This window comes from Humulus lupulus, chromosome 8 (genome assembly GCF_963169125.1).
Source record: "Humulus lupulus chromosome 8, drHumLupu1.1, whole genome shotgun sequence".
NCBI lineage: Eukaryota > Viridiplantae > Streptophyta > Magnoliopsida > Rosales > Cannabaceae > Humulus > Humulus lupulus.
In genome coordinates, this window is record NC_084800.1 from 112093206 (window position 1) to 112113939 (window position 20734).

Sequence of the window (20734 nt, forward strand, 5' to 3'; positions counted from 1 at the left end):
AGTAAGCATGCTAAATACCTCGTTTATGGATATGGAATATGTGATATGTGATTGGTGGCATGTCTTACTAGTGAAAGACACTGACTAGTCAGGGACCGACTCTAAAGTCGAGAATCACGCATTGAATGGCTCAATGGCATTAATGCTAGACCAACCCTAAAGTCGAAGAACTTATAAGCGCTTGCCTGGTCTACGACCAGATAACTATAGCCAAGGTATATGACCCCGGTGACCGTTTGTCACATGGCTAAGGGACGTTGTCCATAGTTTCGACTCTAGAGTCATGAGGAAGGTTATGTTGGTGACTAATCACCTTGCACCTGTCCTAATCAAACTTAAGAGGGAATCACTTATCGGTTAAGCCCTGGTGACCCTATCGTCACATGGCTAGAAGGAGCGATGCTCATTATTGTGACTTTTGGCTATTGTCACCTATTTGCCTGGACTGATAGTCCTGAATGGTTATTATGATCGTTGTTGATATTATATCATATTTTATTGTGTTTTCTTGCTGAGCTTTGGCTCACGGGTGCTATGTGGTGCAGGTAAAGGCAAGAGAAAGCTGGACCATCCTTGAGTTGGAGAGCTTAGGTGATGACGTGTATATATGCAGCTGCTCGTCCGCCACGGCCGAGGTTTAAAATGGAACTAGGGTTGAACCCTGTTTTGCCGCTTAGAACGGCCTGTTGTAAATATTTTCTGTAATAGACTCTGAGATTATATTTTCGTGATCCCAATGTATATGTTAAACGTTCTAGTGAAACGTTACATCTTAACCAAAGTTTTTAATCCCTAAACCGCTAATCATACTTAGTTCACGATTTCGGCCAAATGACTCGATTAGCGAGTTTAGCACTGTTTACAAGGCACACCGTAACGGTCCCTGGAGTTTGGGGCGTTACAATAGTGCTAAGCGAGAAATTGGGAAAACAAAAGATGTGGTGGAGGTTTGTGAGGTATCATCAGTGTTATCATATGGAATACTTGGTTCAAGATTTAAGCTACTAATGATTTCGATAATACTTTGTGGTATTTTCACTAAGATAAAGTTCAAGCTGAAAGACACCTTATTTTATGCACAAAAACTGTTTAAGCTAGAGAATGTGGCTTGTATTTAACCAAGTGGGGGATTGCTATGATTGGTTAAATACAAATGATAAGTGTTAAAATACAAGCTGTTGACGCCGTTTTTTGTCAACCGTGAAAGAAGAGCACGTAAACAACAAACAGTGATGGCCAATATAAATATGATAATACAAAACACAATTTTTACGTGGTTCAGCAGTTAAATCTGCCTAGTCCACGAGTCTTTGTTATTAAACTCAAGATGATCTCTGAAAATTCTTCAAGTATGAATTCTTTAGAGTTTTCTCTCAAGATTCAGAGATTCCTTCCTTTACAATGGTGCATGTCCTCTTTATTTATAGAGAAGATTGCAGAGTACTATCCCACACATTTCGGGTAGTTACTCTTTTTGTGCAAATAAATCAAATGGCCTTAAATGCCTGTAATCCGATATAAAAGGAAACGTCCCCTGAAGACCAGGGGGCGTATAACTAATCAAATAATATCCCATGATTTTAGGGGATTTAAAGTAATAAATGTAGACCACGTCTCTTATAGGCAACACTTTAAGATATTCATGGTTATTATCATATATCACCAAGGCCTTATTCTCCCAGGTCTCACATCAACTTTCGAGCTAATAACATCTCCCGAGGTCACATGGCTTTCGAGATCGTACGCGCGACAGGCTCGGAACCCATGATCCGAGGTCATCCCTGAGGACAGATGCATCTCGGGAGCTACCCTTCGAGATCGTGTGGATTTTGAGGCCACCATATTCGAAGTCGTCTCAGCTTTGCAGGCTCGATGTCTAGTCTTGGAACATACTTCAGACTTTACGAGTTCATTCGTTGCGAATCCAGCTTTCGAGGTCACATTTATCATGGCTCGAAATCTAGGTATAACATCTTGCCCCCTCAAAAGTATTTGTTCGAATCCTAAGAGAAGGAAACTTTTGAACTACTTTCTTCAGGAACTGTACCGTCACACACTTGAGAATGGACATGTGTCGGTTGGATATTGCTCATTTATGGTACTTGAGTACCTTGGAAACCTGCCCACGATCATCCGTCTGCCACCTTTTCGGTACCATCATGTCATTGCCCCCTGACCGTTGGATTTCATGAGGATTCTGGCCAATGGCCCAGATTAATCCTTTTGTTTCACTTTTCTCCCTTTATATATTCAAGGTCTTCTTCTTCCTCTTATTTTACACGCATCATAAACAAAAAAGGAAGGGATGAAACCAGAGGCCATCCTAGAGAACTTCTTTCTTGTGCATGTTCTCTCAGCCGAAAAAATAAAGGACCTCCGGTTTGTTTGAGTCCTTGAGCTCATATTTGCAGCCTCTCCTTCAGTCAGAAATTTCTCTGCAATCGCCATTATTGTGTAAGTGTCCAATCTTTGTTTTCCCTTACCCCATTTTTTGTTCATACTGTTCTTGTTATCTCTGTGAATGTACTAGTTTATTTTCTTAGTACAATATGTTAGGGAATTTTTATCCGATAGGCTTTTATGTTTTAAGTTTCCATACTGGGTTTAAATCACTGGTTCATACCCAGTTTTGATGTTTGAGCAAGATCTCTGTTTTCTGGGTTTTAAAATTTTAAAAGACGTTTCTTGTACACCAAGATATCAGGTATAAAACCTTGGCCTTGACAAATGCACGATACCCAAGGTTACCTTTTCTGGTTATCCGCCACTCTTTTTCCCCTGATTTTCGGGATTTTAAAAAAATTGTCCACTCTCCTCCCTTTCTCGTGGAACGCACGTTCTGACTCTTTAATAAGGGTCTTAGTATCGAGCTTGTTTTGTTCCTAAACTCCGAGCTTCTCCTGTCAAGCTTGTAATTCTTGCATGCATGGCCCTCACCATTTTTTCTTTCTTGCTAGATATCACAGAATCTGGAAAGACGGTGGGGGTCGTTGCTGGCAATCCCTTATTCGCCAAAAACCCCGAGCCCGGAGTCGCTGTTCGCTCAGAATCAACATCGGATTCGTGAGTACGAGCTTGCGCGCAAGCAGGAGGATATTCGAGCTCATTATCGCCGCCAAATAGACGAGGTCATAGAGAAGAAGAGGAGAACTCTTCGACAGGCTATTTACCCAGAATCCAATTCAGGGCCCAGGTCGATCCCACTCGACCCTAAACTGACAGTGACTGTTGCGTACAGCCCGGGAGAGCTCCAATTTTCACTTATGGGTGAGCCTTCTACCTCGCAACCGAGGAGAGAAATCTTTGAGGATGAGCACTATTGGAGCTCGGTTACCTCGACAAGTCAGATAACTGACATTCTGGCCCTCCATGGCCTCAGGTTGTCAAGTTCCTTGAAGTGTCGAGCTCCGGCCGCTCACAAACGAAGCTGTTACGCCCCCGGGGACCGTGACAACAGGCTGAGATACGCGGCATGGAGCCAGGAACACATGAAGGCAGGGGCGTTGTTGCCTTTGAAGTCTTTTTTCAAGGACTTCACAGATTTTTTTGGGTTGGCCCCGTTCCAGCTCAACACCAATTCTTACAGGGTTCTGTCAGCCCTAAGGTCGTTATACCACGAGTTGAAGTGGGAAGGACCTTCACCTCAAGAGATTTTATATCTCTTTTGTCTGAAAAGCAACCCCTCCCGAGCTCGGGGAGGAGATGGTTTTTACTACCTTTCGAGCTATCCCAAAGAGAAAAAGGTCTTTGAAGATCTCCCTAATCATCCACCTGATTTCAAAAAAGCCTTCTTCTGGACAGACGGCCTGTCCCCGTCTCGATGCTATTCATTCAGGCGGATTCGTAAGTATTCCAGTTTTCTTTATCTCTGTGCTCGGGATTTTAGCTGTAAGATCCGTACTTAGTTGAAATGTGTCTTACTTTCCAGCCAATTTTCAGCATCCTACTCTTGACGAGGCAATGAAGGGGCATAGAGAGACCCTGCTCCAACTCCCTCATGGCAGGAGGTCTCTCTTGTACCTTTTACATGAGGATAAGCTCCGAGCTTGCGGGCTCTTGGGAGATGGCCAGTCCACCTCAGACTGGTCCAACAAGAAGTATGATCATTGGGAGCAGATGCCTTTGCCCACAGGTATCCTCCCCCCGAGGAGAGAAGTGAGGTCTTCACCCCCAGCTCGTCGAAGGAATCCACCATCGGGGAATGAAGCTAATGACGAAGCCTCGAGTTCAGACTCGGATGAAGGTAAATCCATCCTTACCTCGAGAATGTGGTCCCCCACCTTATGAAAGCATAAACCCGATAGGTTAGTTTCATGCCCGTACGATAGATACCACTTCTACATATGGACTTGGGTAGACGATCGAGTTCATAGGTTTGATAGTTGGCTCGGGAAGTATGACACCATGTATACTTCAGACGAGGTGTGGAACGGGATAGCTGTCCAATATGGGACCAACGATTATAGGGACCTTTCGAGGTTGACGTCCACCTATAGGGAAGGTACTCCCCCCGCCTCTTCTGAAGATGGGGGAATTTCATGGTCCCCGAGCTCTAGTTCGGGGGAGAGTTCCAGTTAGGTCTTTCTTTACTTGGTTTTTTCTTTTTTATCTTCCAAGCTTATTATCATTATGTCTAACTTTGATTGGAACTGTGCAGGTGCCATGGATCTCGATCTCGACGCTGTGCTTTTTAGTGATGAGGGAGCTGGAGCTCAAAAGAGTAAACGCCCGAGAGCCTCGCGGAGGTCCGACCGACCATCCAAGGTCCCCAGACGCCTCGAGAAGACCCCAACGGCTCAGGCTACTGCGAGCACAACCAAGGAGCCGATTGTCCAGGTTGATGCGTCTGGTTCAACCATGCCCGTCTCGCTCCCTCCGACCGACACTCAAATAACAGTCGGCCGGCCCCCGAAGAAACCTTCCGTCTCTAAGGTTCATCTGCCGACGGCCCGACCTCATATTGAGGAGTTCGTGCTTGATGGCGCCGCTGGGACCCAAGGGGCTGTGCTTAGCTTGGACGTCCTCTCTCGAGTGGGTCAAAGTTTTTCTGGCTTCGGTGCCGACCATTGGGACCTCGTGCACAAGGCCTCGAGCTGTAATACTCTTTATGATAAGAGTATTGAACTCACTGCCGTGGTAGCCTTCGCAACTCTCCTTTAACTGTTTGTGTCTCAGCTCGCGATCTAATTCGTTCTTTGTATTTCAGGCCCTTGTCATTTCAGCACAGCTTAATTATAAGCTGACCAACAAGGTGCACACGAGTATGTCTCTGGCCCAAGAGTCGAGGGATCTCTAGCTTAAGATGGCTGATGAACTCAAGGACTCGAAGACCGAACTTGAGAAAGTGAAGACCCATCTCGCGGAGCTGGAGAAGACGAAAGCCAAGCTTGAACAGGCGAAGACTCGTCTTGCCTAGCTGGAGAAGGCTAACGCTAAGCTCGAAGAGGAGAAAGCTTCTACTTTCGACATCATGGAAGGCGAGAAGGCCCGCCTCCTGAACGAGTTCAAAGAGCAGAAGGAGAAGGCGGTAGACCAGGCCATGTACAAAATTTGGGTTGACAATGCCGACCTCGATACCAGCTTCCTGGTTCCTCTCGAGGCCAAGTATGTAGAGCGGTGGAGTGCCCGTCTTGAGGCGAGTGAAGCCGCTCGAGAGGGTGCTTAGAAGGATAGTCATGCTATTCGTCCTGGGGGGTCTAGTGTCGTTGACGCCGGAAAAGCCAAGGGAACTGCTCCTTCTTGATTCTTACCTCGGGGCTGCGTCCCTCTATTGTTTGTAACTATTTTTATTTATGCCCATAGGGCTGATACAATTTTTTTTTTTATAAACTTACATATGCTTTACATTTCTTGGCTCGAAATATTTTGCATATTTTATATGAATGAGTTTTTTATGTTTATTTCTTCATACAAACATAGTTGGGATTTAAGCTCGAAACTCGATGCATCCACGCATTGTTTGTTCGAATTATCCGCTTCCGATCTTGTTATTCATCAAGGTCGGATATTACTTTAACCATGAACTCGAAAGTACTTGTATTGTATGTAATGTGAATGGTTTAGTTATATCTTATTGCTTAGTTACTTTTCCTCATCCTCGGTTATCTCCCCGAGGTTATGAGTTCGAAACTATTTTTCTTTAACATATTCCAGCCTCGATCTCGACTTATTTCGAAGTAGGTTTAAATTCCAACTCGTCGATTAGTTTTAGCTGGTTTGTTCCAAACCTATTAAGTTTGCACATCTGGTTAAATCCAAACGTTATTATCTTTTGATAATTTGGTTGTCCAAACTATCTAAGCTCGCGTATCTGGTTACATCCAAATACTTTTATGTTTTTGATAATTCGGTTGTCCAAACTATCTAAGCTCGTGTATCTAGTTATGTCCAAATACTTTTATGTTTTTGATAATTCGGTTGTCCAAACTATCTAAGCTCGCGTATCTGGTTACATCCAAATACTTTTATGTTTTTGATAATTTGGTTGTCCAAACTATCTAAGCTCGCGTATCTGGTTATGTCCAAATACTTTTATGTTTTTTTTTTGTTTTTTTTATTTCAATGGTATATATACCAATAATGCCCCCTTAATATCCTATGAGTGTGACCATAGGTTATTAAATTAAAAGAGATTGCAAAAAATAAAAAGAGATAACATATTGAACGAAATAGATCTTTATTTGATGGAATTCAAAAGCAGACAAACTACTATAGATAATCAATCATGGTTACAAGCAACACACTTCCTACACTACTAATAGTAAGGTCTAAGGTGTTCACCATTCCATGCTCGCGGTACCAGGCTCCCATCCAATCTCGCCAGCTTGTAAACACCGGTCCGGATGACTGACTCTATCTGGTATGGTCCTTCCCAATTCGGTCCGAGCACACCAGCTGCTGGATCTCATGTTGCCAAAAATACGCGTCTTAACACCAGATCTCCCACACCGAATCTTCGATCTTGAACCCTTTTGTTGAAATATCTAGTAGCTCGTTGCTGGTAGGCAGCGTTCCTTAGCTAAGCCTCGTTTCTCTTTTCTTCAATCAAGTCTAAGGTTTCTTCGAGATGAGTGTGGTTTGAGTCTTGGTCGTAAATTTGAGTTCGGATCGTTGGGATTTTGACCTCAATAGGCAACATAGCCTCACATCCGTATGCTAGAGAGAATGGGGTGTGCCCCGTTGATGTTCGAGCTATGGTTCTATAACCCCATAGGACTTGGGGAAATTCTTCGGGCCAACGTCCCTTTGCTTCCTCCAAATTTTTCTTTAATGAACTCTTGAGAGTTTTGTTTACAGCCTCGACCTGGCCATTTGCCTAAGGATGAGCTACAGACGAAAAACTCTTTATTATTCCATTCTTTTCACAAAAGTTGGTAAACAAATCGCTTTCGAACTGGGTCCCGTTGTCGGACACAATCTTCCGCGGCACCCCATATCAGCATACAATGTTCTTTACCACGAAGTCAAGGACTTTTTTGGAAGTTATTGTTGCCAATGGTTCAGCTTCCGTCGACTTTGTGAAGTAATCCACTGCGACCACGACATATTTTACACCACCTTTGCTAGTTGGGAGAGAGCCTATGAGGTCGATGCCCCATACCGCGAAAGGCCATGGGGAAGTCAACATGGTCAGCTTGGATGGTGGAGCTCGGGGAATCGTGGCGAATCTCTGGCATTTGTCGCATTTCTTCACGTACTCGAAAGAATCCGTTTTAATAGTTGGCCAGAAATATCCTTGGCGTATGATCTTCTTGGACAGGCTGTGCCCCCCAGTGTGATCTCCGCAGAACCCTTCATGAATTTCTTCAATGATCTTCTTAGCTTCGGGCGGGGTTACGCACCGAAGTAACGACATAGAATATCCCCTTCTGTATAGCTTTCCGTCCAAAATGGTGTAACGGGGAAGTTGATACATCAACTTTCGAGCCTGGTTCCGGTCTCTTGGAAGGACTCTGTTCTCGAGATATTCAACTATTGGGGTCATCCAGGTAGGTTCTGTTTCGATCATACACACATCTTCCTCCTCTGGATCATTAATGCTAGGTGCCGATAGGTGTTCTATGGGCACAACGTTCAGTTCTTCATTTTCAGCGGATGTGGCGAGCCGAGCTAAGGCATCTGCATTTGAGTTCCACTCACGGGGAACCTGTTCAATTGTATAAAATTTGAAACGCTCCAATGCGGATTTTTCCTTCTCCAAATAAGCTGCCATTCTCGTGTCGCGAGCCTGGTATTCTCCCAAGATTTGATTTACCACGAGCTGGGAATCACTGTAGCAATGTACAGCTCTAGCTTTGAGCTCCTTTGCTATACGAAGTCCCGCGAGTAAAGCCTCGTATTCAGCCTCATTATTCGACGCTTCAAAACCAAATCTCAAGGCAGAATGAAATTTTCTCCCTGCGGGGGTAACCAAAATGACCCCTGCCCCCGCTCCATTTTCGTTTGATGAGCCGTCGACGTAAAGTTTCCATAGCTCGTGGGCCGGGGTTATTACCTCGTCGTTGGCTATGCCAGTACATTCCACTATAAAGTCTGCCAACGCCTGTGCCTTAATGGTCGTTCTCGGGTGGTAGGTGATCTCGAATTGTCCGAGCTCAACTGCCCATTTAAGAAGTCGACCTGAAGCTTCTGGCTTAGACAAGACTTGCCTAAGTGGTTGATCAGTCAACACATGGATGGGATGCGCTTGGAAGTAGGGGCGAAGTTTACGAGATGAATGAATTAGACTAAGCGCCAGCTTCTCCATCAGGGGGTATCTTGACTCTGCCCCCAGTAATCTTTTACTGATGTAGTAAACGGGTCTTTGTACCTTCTCTCCCTCTCGAACGAGCACTGCGCTTATTGCGTGTTCGGTGGTTGAGAGGTATAGGTATAGAGTTTCTCCCGTTTCAGGTTTTGACAGGATGGGTGGTTCCGCAAGGTGCTTTTTGAGCTCCTGAAAGGCCATCTCGCACTCCTCCGTCCATTCAAATTTCTTACCTCCTCTCAATAAGTTGAAAAATGGAAGACCACGGTCCGTAGATTTCGAGATGAATCTGCTTAGGGCTGCCATCCTGCCAGTCAAACTTTGGACATCTTTGTGCCTTCGAGGTGAGGGCATGTCAATCAGGGCCTTGATCTTGTCAGGGTTAGCCTCAATTCCACGAGAGTTCACAATAAAGCCCAGGAATTTTCCTGAAGACACCCCAAAAGTGCACTTCTGAGGATTTAGCTTCATGTTGTATTTCCGGAGTACGCCGAAGCACTCTTCGAGGTCATCAACATGGTTCTTATTGAGTTGAGATTTGACAAGCATGTCATCGACATAAACTTCCATGTTGTTTCCTATTTGTTCTGAAAACATCATGTTCACGAGCCGCTGATATGAGGCCCCAGCATTCTTGAGCCCGAATGGCATGACATTATAGCAGTATAGCCCCTTATCCGTGATGAAGCTCGTATGTTCTTGGTCGGGGGCATGCATGGGAATCTGGTTATATCCAGAATAGGCATCCATGAAGGACATCAGGCCATGCCCCACCGTGGCATCCACGAGCTGATCAATCCTTGGCAACGGAAAACAGTCTTTCGGGCAAGCTTTGTTGAGATCTGAGTAGTCAATACAGGTTCGCCACGTCCCATTGGTCATTGGGACCAACACCGGATTGGCTACCCAGTCAGGGTAAAAGGCATCCATAATGAATCGGTTTGCCTTTAACCTGTCAACCTCCTCCTTTAGTGCTTTCTTTCTATCTTCGTCCAGCTGTCTTCGCTTTTGTTGCTTCGGGGGGAAGCTTTTGTCTATATTCAGTGCGTGGCTTGCTATACTCGGACTTATTCCCACCATGTCCGAGTGCGACCACGCGAAGACATCCTCATTTTTCTTCAGAAAGCAAATTAATTGCTATTTTGTCTCTTCTTGGAGGTGTTTTCCGACCTTCACCTTTTTCGAGGGATCGGCTTCCTCGAGCTGAATTTCTTCGAGCTCCTCTAAAGGTTCGAGGTCAACTTTCTCCTCAATCCTTGGATCAATCTCTTCGTCAATCTCTAAGACCGTTCCGTCTTTGTTTTGAATGATGGCAAGTGCTTGTGCGCTCGTCTGTTTCTTTCCTCTCAAGGAGATGCTGTAGCATTCCCTCCCTGCTAATTGATCTCCCTTCAATGTTTCGACTCCACTAGGGGTCGGAAACTTAAGGGCCAGATGCCTTACTGATGAAACTGCCCCCAGCCCGACCAAGGTGGGTCTCCCGAGCAGCACATTGTAGGTTGATGGTAAGTCTACTACCACGAACTCCAACATCTTGGTTGCCGAGACTGGGTAGTCTCCCAAGGTCACGGGGTGCTCGATGGATCCCATGCAGGCGGTCCCTTCTCCTGAAAAGCCGTATAAAGTAGTTGCACACGCTTTCAGGTCGCGAAGGGAGAGTCCCATTTTTTCGAGGGTTGCTTTATAGAGAATGTTGACTGAGCTCCCATTGTCTATGAGAACTCGGTGGACCCTTTTATTGGCCAGCTGGAGAGTGATGACCAGTGGATCATGGTGAGCAAACTGGACATGGGACGCGTCTTCCTCAGTGAAGGTTATTGGTTGTGTTTCAATCCTCTAGCTTTTTGGAGCCCTAGGTTCGGGTTCATAAGGAGATCCATCCCCAGTTTTCAGCTCGTTAACGTATCTCTTTTGGGCATTCCTTCCTACTCCTACGGGATGAGGCCCTCCCGAGATGGTTATTACATCCTCTCCATCTATCGGCAGGGGCCTATCTTCTTCCCGAGCTCGGGAATTATTGTTTTGTGCCATCGGAGGCGCGACTACTCTCTGGTTTTTGACATATTGCCGGAAGTAACCTCTCGAGATCAATCCTTTGATCTCGTCCTTCAGTTGTCGACATTCATCGGTTGTATGCCTGGTGTCTCTGTGAAATCGGCAATACTTACTGGAGTCCCTCTTGGATTTTTGATTTCTCATCGGGTCCGGACGCCTAAAGGGGACCTGGTTTTCATTAGCCAGGTATATGTTCTCCCGAGACTCATTGAGCTCGGTGTATACTCTATACACGGAGAAATATCTCTCCCCTTTCTTTTTCTTTCCTCCTTCGGCCTCGGGATTACTTCCTTCGTTCTTTTTTCTCTTGGAAAGGTTTTCCACAGCAGGCTTTGATGCTATTGGGTCCGCCGAGGTTGAGGCAGAGTTGATGTTTATCGTTATAGTTTCGGGCTGGGAAGTCACATTAAGTGTCGACCTCGCTTCCTCTACATTGACAAACCTCTGCGCTTGTCTGTTAAACTCGGTTATGGACCTCACTGGTTTTCTTTGCATATCGTCCCAGAGGGCGCTTCCTGGCATTACTCCGGCTTGGACAGCCATTACATGTCCACTGTCATCCACATTCCGAGCTCGGGCGACTTCCAAGTTAAACCTTGTAAGGTAACTTTTTAATGTTTCTCCTGGTTGTTGCCGAACATTAGTGAGGGTTGACGCCTCAGGTCGAACCCCCATCATGGCTTTGAACTGCTTTTTAAAGTCTTTAGACAGCTGCTCCCAAGAGGTTATTGAATGTCTCTTATATTTTTTGAACCAGCTTTTGGCAGGTCCTGTCAATGATGCTGGAAATAACATGCATCTGAGCTCGTAACCCACGTTACTGGCTCTCATTATGGTGTTGAACGTGCTCAGATGACTGTACGGGTCGGTCTTTCCTTCGAACGTTGGGAAGTGAGGGATCCGAAACCCTTGAGGAAATGGAGTATTGGAAATATGGGGAGCAAACGGTTTGAGCTCCTCGTCAGAGTCTTCATATCGATCATTTTCTTGCTCGTTTTTCAAAAGCCTAAAGGCCTTTTCAAGCTGATCGATTCTTTCTTGGACTGGGTCTGCAAGGGGTACTGTCTGGAATCGATTGTCATCGATCATAATTCCAGGCTCGCGTCTCCGCAAGGGATCTCTACACCTATTCAAGCGATCCCTCAGGTCCGGATTTATTGGGTCACTATTACCCCGACTTTGATTCAGGTGCTCTCGCAGGTCGGGACGATTTCTGCAGTTTCCAGTATTCTTACGACCTCGGTCATGCTTGCTGACCGACCTGGTATCTCCAGAATCATCACTGGTAAAACTCGTCGCATGGTTATTTCGTGATGGATTCTTTCCATGTCGCCTCGTCTCCGCCGTGCGAAACCGAGATGTTTGACTTTTTTCAGATGGGGCGCCTCTTCGCTCCTGGAAAGCCTCCCCGTTTCCTTGTCTTCCTCCCGCACGCCTTTCACCCTGATCTCAAACTGGTTGAGCATTCCTGTGGGGGGGCGAAGGATATCTTATAGGTGATGGAGGGAATCGTATGGGTGACGGTGGCTGCCTTCCATGTCGCGGCCTAGACGGTCTAGAATTTTCCCGAGATGGGTTGGTCGCATTTGGTGCGCTCCCAGGTATTTGAGTCTGAGCCTCTGCAGGGGTTCGGTTGTTCTCAGTTCCTGCAGGTACTTCCACAGGAGGGTTAGCCGGGGCCCTTGCCCGAGTATTTCTCTGAGGCCTAGGGGGAGCGGATGGCTCTGCTGGTGCCGGAGGTTGAGCCGGCCTCCTTGTGGCAGCATCTTTTCGTGGGCGCCCACGGGGTCTACGGGGAGGAACGTGTACGTCCCTTGGAGGAGGGACTTGGTTTTCGCGCGGAGGCAGGGGCTGAGCCACCTACGCCTCTGCGGCTATCCTTGCCAACTCCTCATTTCGTTTGTTGGCCTCTGCCAACTGCTGCTTCAATTGTCAGTTTTCAAGTTCCACAATGGGAACATACCGCTCAGGATTGTAATGCATATCCTCATCCCTTGGTGGAGCAGGTGGTCCTCGGGAATCGGAAGATCCACTTCTTTCTTCAACATCCGGGTTTTCCATTGGTTGTTTCCCAGGACGTCTTGGGTAATTTTATCCAGTAACGTTCTGATTATTAGTGGCCATGACTTACTTAGGGATGAATGCTTAAGGCTCTCAATGAAAGCACCAAACTGTTGACGCCGTTTTTTGTCAACCGTGAAAGAAGAGCACGTAAACAACAAACAGTGATGGCCGATATAAATATGATAATACAAAACACAATTTTTACGTGGTTCAGCAGTTAAATCTACCTAGTCCACGAGTCTTTGTTATTAAACTCAAGATGATCTCTGAAAATTCTTCAAGTATGAATTCTTCAGAGTTTTCTCTCAAGATTAAGAGATTCAGTCCTTTACAATGGTGCATGTCCTCTCTATTTATAGAGAAGATTGCAGAGTACTATCCCACACATTTCGGGTAGTTACTCTTTTTGTGCAAATAAATCAAATGGCCTTAAATGCCTGTAATCCGATATAAAAGGAAACGTCCCCTGAAGACCAGGGGGCGTATAACTAATCAAATAATATCCCATGATTTTAGGGGATTTACAGTAATAAATGTAGACCACGTCTCTTATAGGCAACACTTTAAGATATTCATGGTTATTATCATATATCACCAAGGCCTTATTCTCCCAGGTCTCACATCAACTTTCGAGCTAATAACATCTCCCGAGGTCACATGGCTTTCGAGATCGTACGCGCGTCAGGCTCGGAACCCATGATCCGAGGTCATCCCTGAGGACAGATGCATCTCGGGAGCTACCCTTCGAGATCGTGTGGATTTTGAGGCCACCATATTCGAAGTCGTCTCAGCTTTGCAGGCTCGATGTCTAGTCTTGGAACATACTTCAGACTTTACGAGTTCATTCGTTGCGAATCCAGCTTTCGAGGCCACATTTATCATGGCTCGAAATCTGGGTATAACATAAGCAACGTATAAACACTTAGTAGAATTCACATAGTGAAGGTGTAAATTTGAGTTTCAAATTTGTAATGACCCAACTAATTCTAAGACTTTGGACCATTAAAACTACTATACATAGACACTATTTTCGAGAAAACATACATAAGAAACATTCACAAACTTTATTAAAAACTCTAAAGTAAATGTTGAAATACATAAATTTTGGGGTATGAGATCCCATTGTTTAAAAATAAAACGTAACTTTAAACTTTAATAAAATTGTTTACAAGGCTAAATGCGGAAAATACATAAAGAAAACATAATAAAATGACTAAAATAACGTCGTCCTTGAATCATTCACGTAGTCCATCGAATCCATTCTTCCTCAATACACAGGCCAAGCTACCACGAATCCTTCCGCCGCCATATCTATTTTCCTGCATACATAAAAATAAAGGAATGAGCCTAATGCCCAGCAAGGAAAATCTACTAATAACATAAAACATATAGATAAACTATATCATAAACATATACTACAAACATATGTCATATACTACAATGGCCATTATACTACTTGGGGCTTGTTAACTAAACAAGTCATATGCCCAATAGATTGATGGGGCTTGCTAGCCAAGCAAGTCATATGCCCATAATTTACTGGGGCTTGTTAGCTATACAAGTCATATGCCCAAGGTCTATAAACATACTATACATAATGTAAACATAACATAACATAACATAACATAACATAAACATAACATATTATATAAACATACATAATTCTATCCTATTTTCCTTACCAAAACCAGGATTTATGAGAACAAGGCCGGGGTTTGGAACACTCCTAAAACCAACAATAAGAATGTGAGTATTTCTAAAGAGATGATCAAGAAATGAACTAAACCACCAAGATGAAACTTACCGAAAAAAAACCTTAAGTTCAAAGAACTTAAATACCTAACCAAGAATTAAAAATAATAAGTTAGGATCTGAATGAAAATTAAAGAAACTAAAGAAAACTAAAGAATTAAACTGAAATGAACTTAAGATTAGGAATACCTTTGAATGTACTAAAACCGAACTACACCTCGATATTGGAAACACACTATTTATCTTACTTCCTAAGTGTTTATAAAGCTTAAGATGATAAAGCTTATACCCCAACCCAAGTGTTTATCACTCTATATTAACCCTAGCAGCTTGGAGGCTCTGAACACAGCTTGAAGAATGATAGAAATGGCTGGGTACTAGGTTCTATTTATAGAGTTCAAGGAGTGAACTACCTCCTTTTAGCTTGAATAAAAATAATGAATATTAATTGAAAAATATTTGAATATTCGTTCAACAGAGGCTTAAGACTCGGTCAAAACGTTCAGAGGCTTGTCAAGAGGTTAAGGAATGAAATGAGCTCGGTTTCAAAATCATTTGAAAACATAACCCTAGGGCCGATATATCGCCCATTATAGGCGATATATCGCCTGGGCTTATGCCCTGAGTGCTTGTCGATTCGTTTGTGCGAAGTTCACGTGTTTTTCGTATTCCCCGTGTGGCGATACATCGGCTCCTAGGCTGCGATATATTGGCATACGTGAACACGTAATTGCACATTTTTAGCATAATTGAATTGATTAATCAGGTTTGACTGAGTAATACGAGATTCCAGCAAGTTCTGGAAGGGTCTAGAGCTTCTAGAAACTTCTATTTTTTAATTATCTACTAAAAAATGCTTAAATCCTCAAATAAACAAGGTTGTGACAAATTTCATGCTCCTAATGGTCTTGGAAGATTCTAGAGCTTTCTTGAACTTTCTTTTATTTAAACTATAATTAAATCCTTAAATAAACATGCACACGAAAAGTGTCATGATCTTGTTAATTCTATCTAAACCTTATAGTATAATAAATAACATCTTTATAACCAGCTATATTAATCAAACCTTATGTTATAATTAATATTCTTAAACTATAGGTTAAACTTATAAAATCTGTAAGTGTTGCTACAAGTGTTCAACTAAGTCCCAGCTTGAACCAAAATCCACAGTAATAAACATACTATAACTACTACAAGCTATAACTACTACTACTACTACTACTACTACTAAGTAAACATTCTGGGACTCTACAAAATTGTAGGTACTAAGAAAATGCAAATTTGGGTATCTAAGGGTTCCCAAAAAGTTTGGTGGCATTTAAAGCATTTTTGGGACCTTTGGAAGTGTCCAAAGTCAAAGGGGGTGGCGATACGTCGCCACCCAAGAGACGACACATCGCTTGAAGGCTATGGTTTCCAGAAACCCTAGCAGGTGATGCATCACTTGCTGAATTACGTTGATTTACGTAAATGCTCTAAATTACGTGTTTTACAAGTCTAATCCTATTGGTTGGACCTAATAACGGTGCCTACTCTATATATGGGTCAAAAATAATGATTTGGGAGACTTGATCACTTTCTCCAATCTCTCTCTACCCCTCTCTCTCTAGAACCAAGAATCTCTAGTTTTCTCCAAGAACTCTCCAAGAAAGTGCTTGACTTAGAGAGTTGAAGGCTTGTTCAATCTCAATCCTCATTTCCTCAAGAGAAGGCCTTAAGTATCAATGGTGGCTGGGAAATAGAGTATTAGGACAATGTTTCTCAATGTGTATAAGCCTTGGTTTTTTAGTTTTGATTTGCTTGAAGGATTTGCTCAAAGAAATGGTGGTATTGCCTATGGTTTTAAAGCTCCATCAAAGATTGAAGAACTCCATTGATCTACTTGGGTTTGCAAGTTCTTTCTCAATCTTTTTAAGTCTCCGTCAATCCAAATTTTGTGTAGATTCTATTTCTTATGGTGGTGTTATCTCACTCTTCCCCAACAGTAATAACTCTACTTGTGCATGCATTTATTCCAGATAAGTGACTATAGAGCCACACCAAGGCCCATTTCACAATTCCTTGTATAACCATCCCTAGAGCTGGCCAAGCATGCTAGGTGCTTATTTTTTCAAGCGGCCATAGGGACGTTCAAGCGTATATCACGCTTCCGGGTTAGCTTAATCACATCATTCGGCGTTCAGCACGTTATTTCCGCCCTCGACTCGTAAGCCGAGCATTTAAACCCTCGAATTATAAGCCAAGCCTTGTAAATCCTTGACTTATAAGCCAAGCTTTTAATCAGATATAATAGATAGATCCTTGACTTATAAGCCGAGCTTTCCAATCAAATATAATCGATGAACTCTCGACTTATAAACCAAGCCTTTCAATTAGATATAACAGATAACCCTCGACTTATAAGTCGAGCCTTTCAATAAGAGATAACAGATAAGCAGTCATTACTTAACACTGGTAAGCATAACCCAACCAACATGTTTATTAAAACATTCTGAGCATGGTTATAATCATGTTCTATAATCAGACCAAGCCCTAAACACAGACCGGGTGTAGTTTTCTTACCTAAGGTCTTGAGTGAACAACGTGTGACGACCTTGAGTATGGTCCTTTCCTCCCAAGCCTAACGGTTTACCATAATCACAACCATAATAAGGAATAACTATCAAAAAATGAACTAATAAAGGCTTCCAGACCAAGTCCTAGCCTCCGGGACCCTGAATTCTACTAACCCGGATAGTAGAACCATTCTCGAGTCCTTAGGTTTGGGTTCCCAAAATCCAAATTTCTGATTTTCCCCATTTTGAGTCGGCGATGCTCAACAAGTCAAAGAGCTCCGAACCCAAAATCACTAGACACATGTCGCGACGCCAAGGTGGTTCGAGGCACACCCATGCCTCTCTGAGTTCATGAGGGTCGCAATGCTCGAAGAACAGCACCGTGACGCGACCCTGCAAAATCGAATTTCCAGCAATTTTAAGAATTTCCAACCTATCCAAAATCGTCCCAAAACATGATTTTAACTAGTTTCGACCATAATAATGGTCCCAACAACTCAGAAAAATCAAAACCAATCTTAAACTCAATCAAAAATCCTTTAAACTTAGAATGTCAATAAAACTTCAAAACTATATAAAACCAAAAACTGAAACTCGGATATTGAATTACCTCTGATGGAATTTGATTCCCAGCTGTTAGAACCTTCAGCAATTTCTAATTCCCAAAGCCAACTTGCCTTAAATCCTTAGAAGTCAAGTTCTCTTCCAAAGTCTTAAAGCTTAGAGAGAGAGAGAGAGAGAGAGAGAGAGAGAGAGAGAGAAACGTGAGGGAGAGAGAAGGAAAAAGTGTTCTATTTTTAAAAATCAAAGTTGATTAGCTTCAGCTAATTAAGGCAACCCCATGGTCCAAATGACCATACAGCTCTCGCTCTCCTAAAACCTTCACGATGCCCCTCAAGGTTAAAAACATCATTTCACTCTCTAATCCACATTACTCAAAATTTCCAGATAAATCATGTAACGTCGTGGATAGCCAAGACCATTACACTGTGTATTTTAAATAGTGTTGGACTTGCTAATCAATTCGTTTGGATTTAAACATATTACTAAGGATAATTAATGCATTAAGGTTAAAAGATTTTGATCATAGGAATAGTTTTTTTTCATTAAAAAGTAAGAGTTTGTACACGGGATCCCAAAAAAAAGTGTTTACAAGGCAATTACAACCCTCAAAATAATTACAACTAAAGCCAGCCTAAGTGGAAAAATAAATTTTGGCTCTAGTCCCTGCCAATACCTCGGTCGTGGGGGTCGAGCAGCTGCTGATGTACACATCGCCCCTAAAGCTCTCCAATTCAATACTAGTCCAACTTTCTCTTTCCCTTACCTGCACCACATAGCACCTGTTAGCCAAGGCTCAGCAAGAAAACTTAAATCAACATATACAATGAGCAACAACATATAAGGAGCAAACTTGAATCAACAATGCAATAAATAATGGGATATAAGCAACAAGCTTTGCAGTGGTAATCTGCACAATCAAATACACATTCCAATCTCAACAATCGATACAATTAGTTAAGTGTAATCGACACTTCTATTTATTTAAGTGACGTTCAGAACTGGCGCCCTTAGGCCGAGTCCTCTGGTCTTATGGCCTCTGGTCTTATTCCGCACACTTAATGTCGACCTTGGCTCCCTTAGGCTAGACTTCCAACATAGATACAACCACACACATATATTGCATAGGCACGCAACCAGATACAATATATGAAAGCATGCCTAATTGAGTAATCACAATTATAATCACAGTCAAATCCATTTACAGGGGTTCGAGCCCCGATTACAACCAGGGTGCAGTTTTCTTACCTTGAGTTCCGTGCGATAAACGAGACGACCTCAAGTACAATCCTGATCCCAAGCCTGGCGATAATCTGGTCACAACATAAACATACACTTATTAGGATTTAACTTCAAATCCCGAGCCTTACTCTAAACCCTATCCTTAGTATTACTATTCTCAGGTGTCGGGACATTAGAAACACCTCCCGAGCCTCCAAGTGGGCCATCAAATGAATTCCCGGACTCTCCAAGCCCTAATTCTAAAACCAGCAAAAATTGTGTTTCGGGGCACCTGGCGCGATCGCGCTTGCAGAAAGTTTAGGCTTTCAGGGGTACTGGTGCAGTCGTGCCCCTAACTCCGAACCCAGAAATCAAAATCCCCACTCTTTGAGATACTAGCGCGATCGCGCCCCAACCTAGCGCGGTCGCGCTAAATCACTAGAAACTCGAAAACGAGCCCATAAACATGAAGTTCTTCCCTAATTCAAACTTACAACTTCTCTGCATATCAAACCCATAAAATCGACCCCAAAGAGACTCTCCAGCCAGTTTATAACCACCAAAACACCCTATACAACTCTAACCACCTAATACCAACATTAATATACCACAAGATGCACTAAAACACCAAGAACTCTAGAATTCACTATGTTGAGCTTGAGTTTTAAGAGCTTACCCAAATCTAAAAATCTTAGGTCTAAAATGCAAATTAAACTGAATTCCAAGCCTTCTAGAGCCTCCCAACACGTTTCTTCCAGCAATTTTTGTACTACAATCTCCTAGAAACATCAATTTCATCAACACTTGCCTTAACCTCATCTTAACTAAGAACATCAAGGTTCAAAATGGAAAACAGAGCTACAAGTCCTTACCTCCTTGATTTTGAATTTCCCACCAGCTAACTGAAGATTTTGGCAGCTCAATCCCTTCCTTGTGGCCTTGAATCCCCTTAATCTTCACCCAAAATCCTTTAAGTTCTTGATCAAGCCTAAGTGCCTTGAGCTCTTGGGAGAAAGCTTGAGAGTCTAACACCAATTTTGAGAGAAACCAAGTGAGTGGTAAGTGCCCAAACGTGGGGTGCTTTGGCTACTGCTTCCTTGGTCAAATGACCACCATACCCTCATTCCAAAATCCAATCCAAGGTACACCCCAAGGGCAAATCAGTCATTTCGCCACTAATCCCGCTAAACCTCAATTAACGTCCTTAGTTACCTATTTAGCTCGTAACCCTTCAAATACAATTATTTCCTCCAACAATATTCCACTAATTCCTGACCTACGTAAAATTACCGAAATACCCCTTGGCTCAACCTAAGTCGGGTATAAATGCTCGTTGTGAATTTTTTTCCAAATCGCTCTAAAGGATCGACCTAAGACAGTTATCCTAAATATATCCACATAATAATGTGGTTCTAATCATATAACGCATATAATTACAATTATACCCTTAACAAGTCAAAATTACGAAAATGCCTTTTTTCACAAAATAGGCGCACAATTACATTTAATACACATAAGCATGCATAAATAATTATATCTTAATATAACTCATACATTTCACTTAATCACACATATATACAATTAAATCCACACACACACACATATATATATATATATCCATTTATGCCCTCCTGGCATGCTAATCGAGGCACTAAGCCCTATTAGTAAATTTGGAACGTTACAACTATCCCCTCCTACTGAAAATTTCGTCCTCAAAATTTACTTGAATAACTCAAGATTTTTATCCCGCATAACCGTCTCTAGCTCCCAGGTCGCTTCC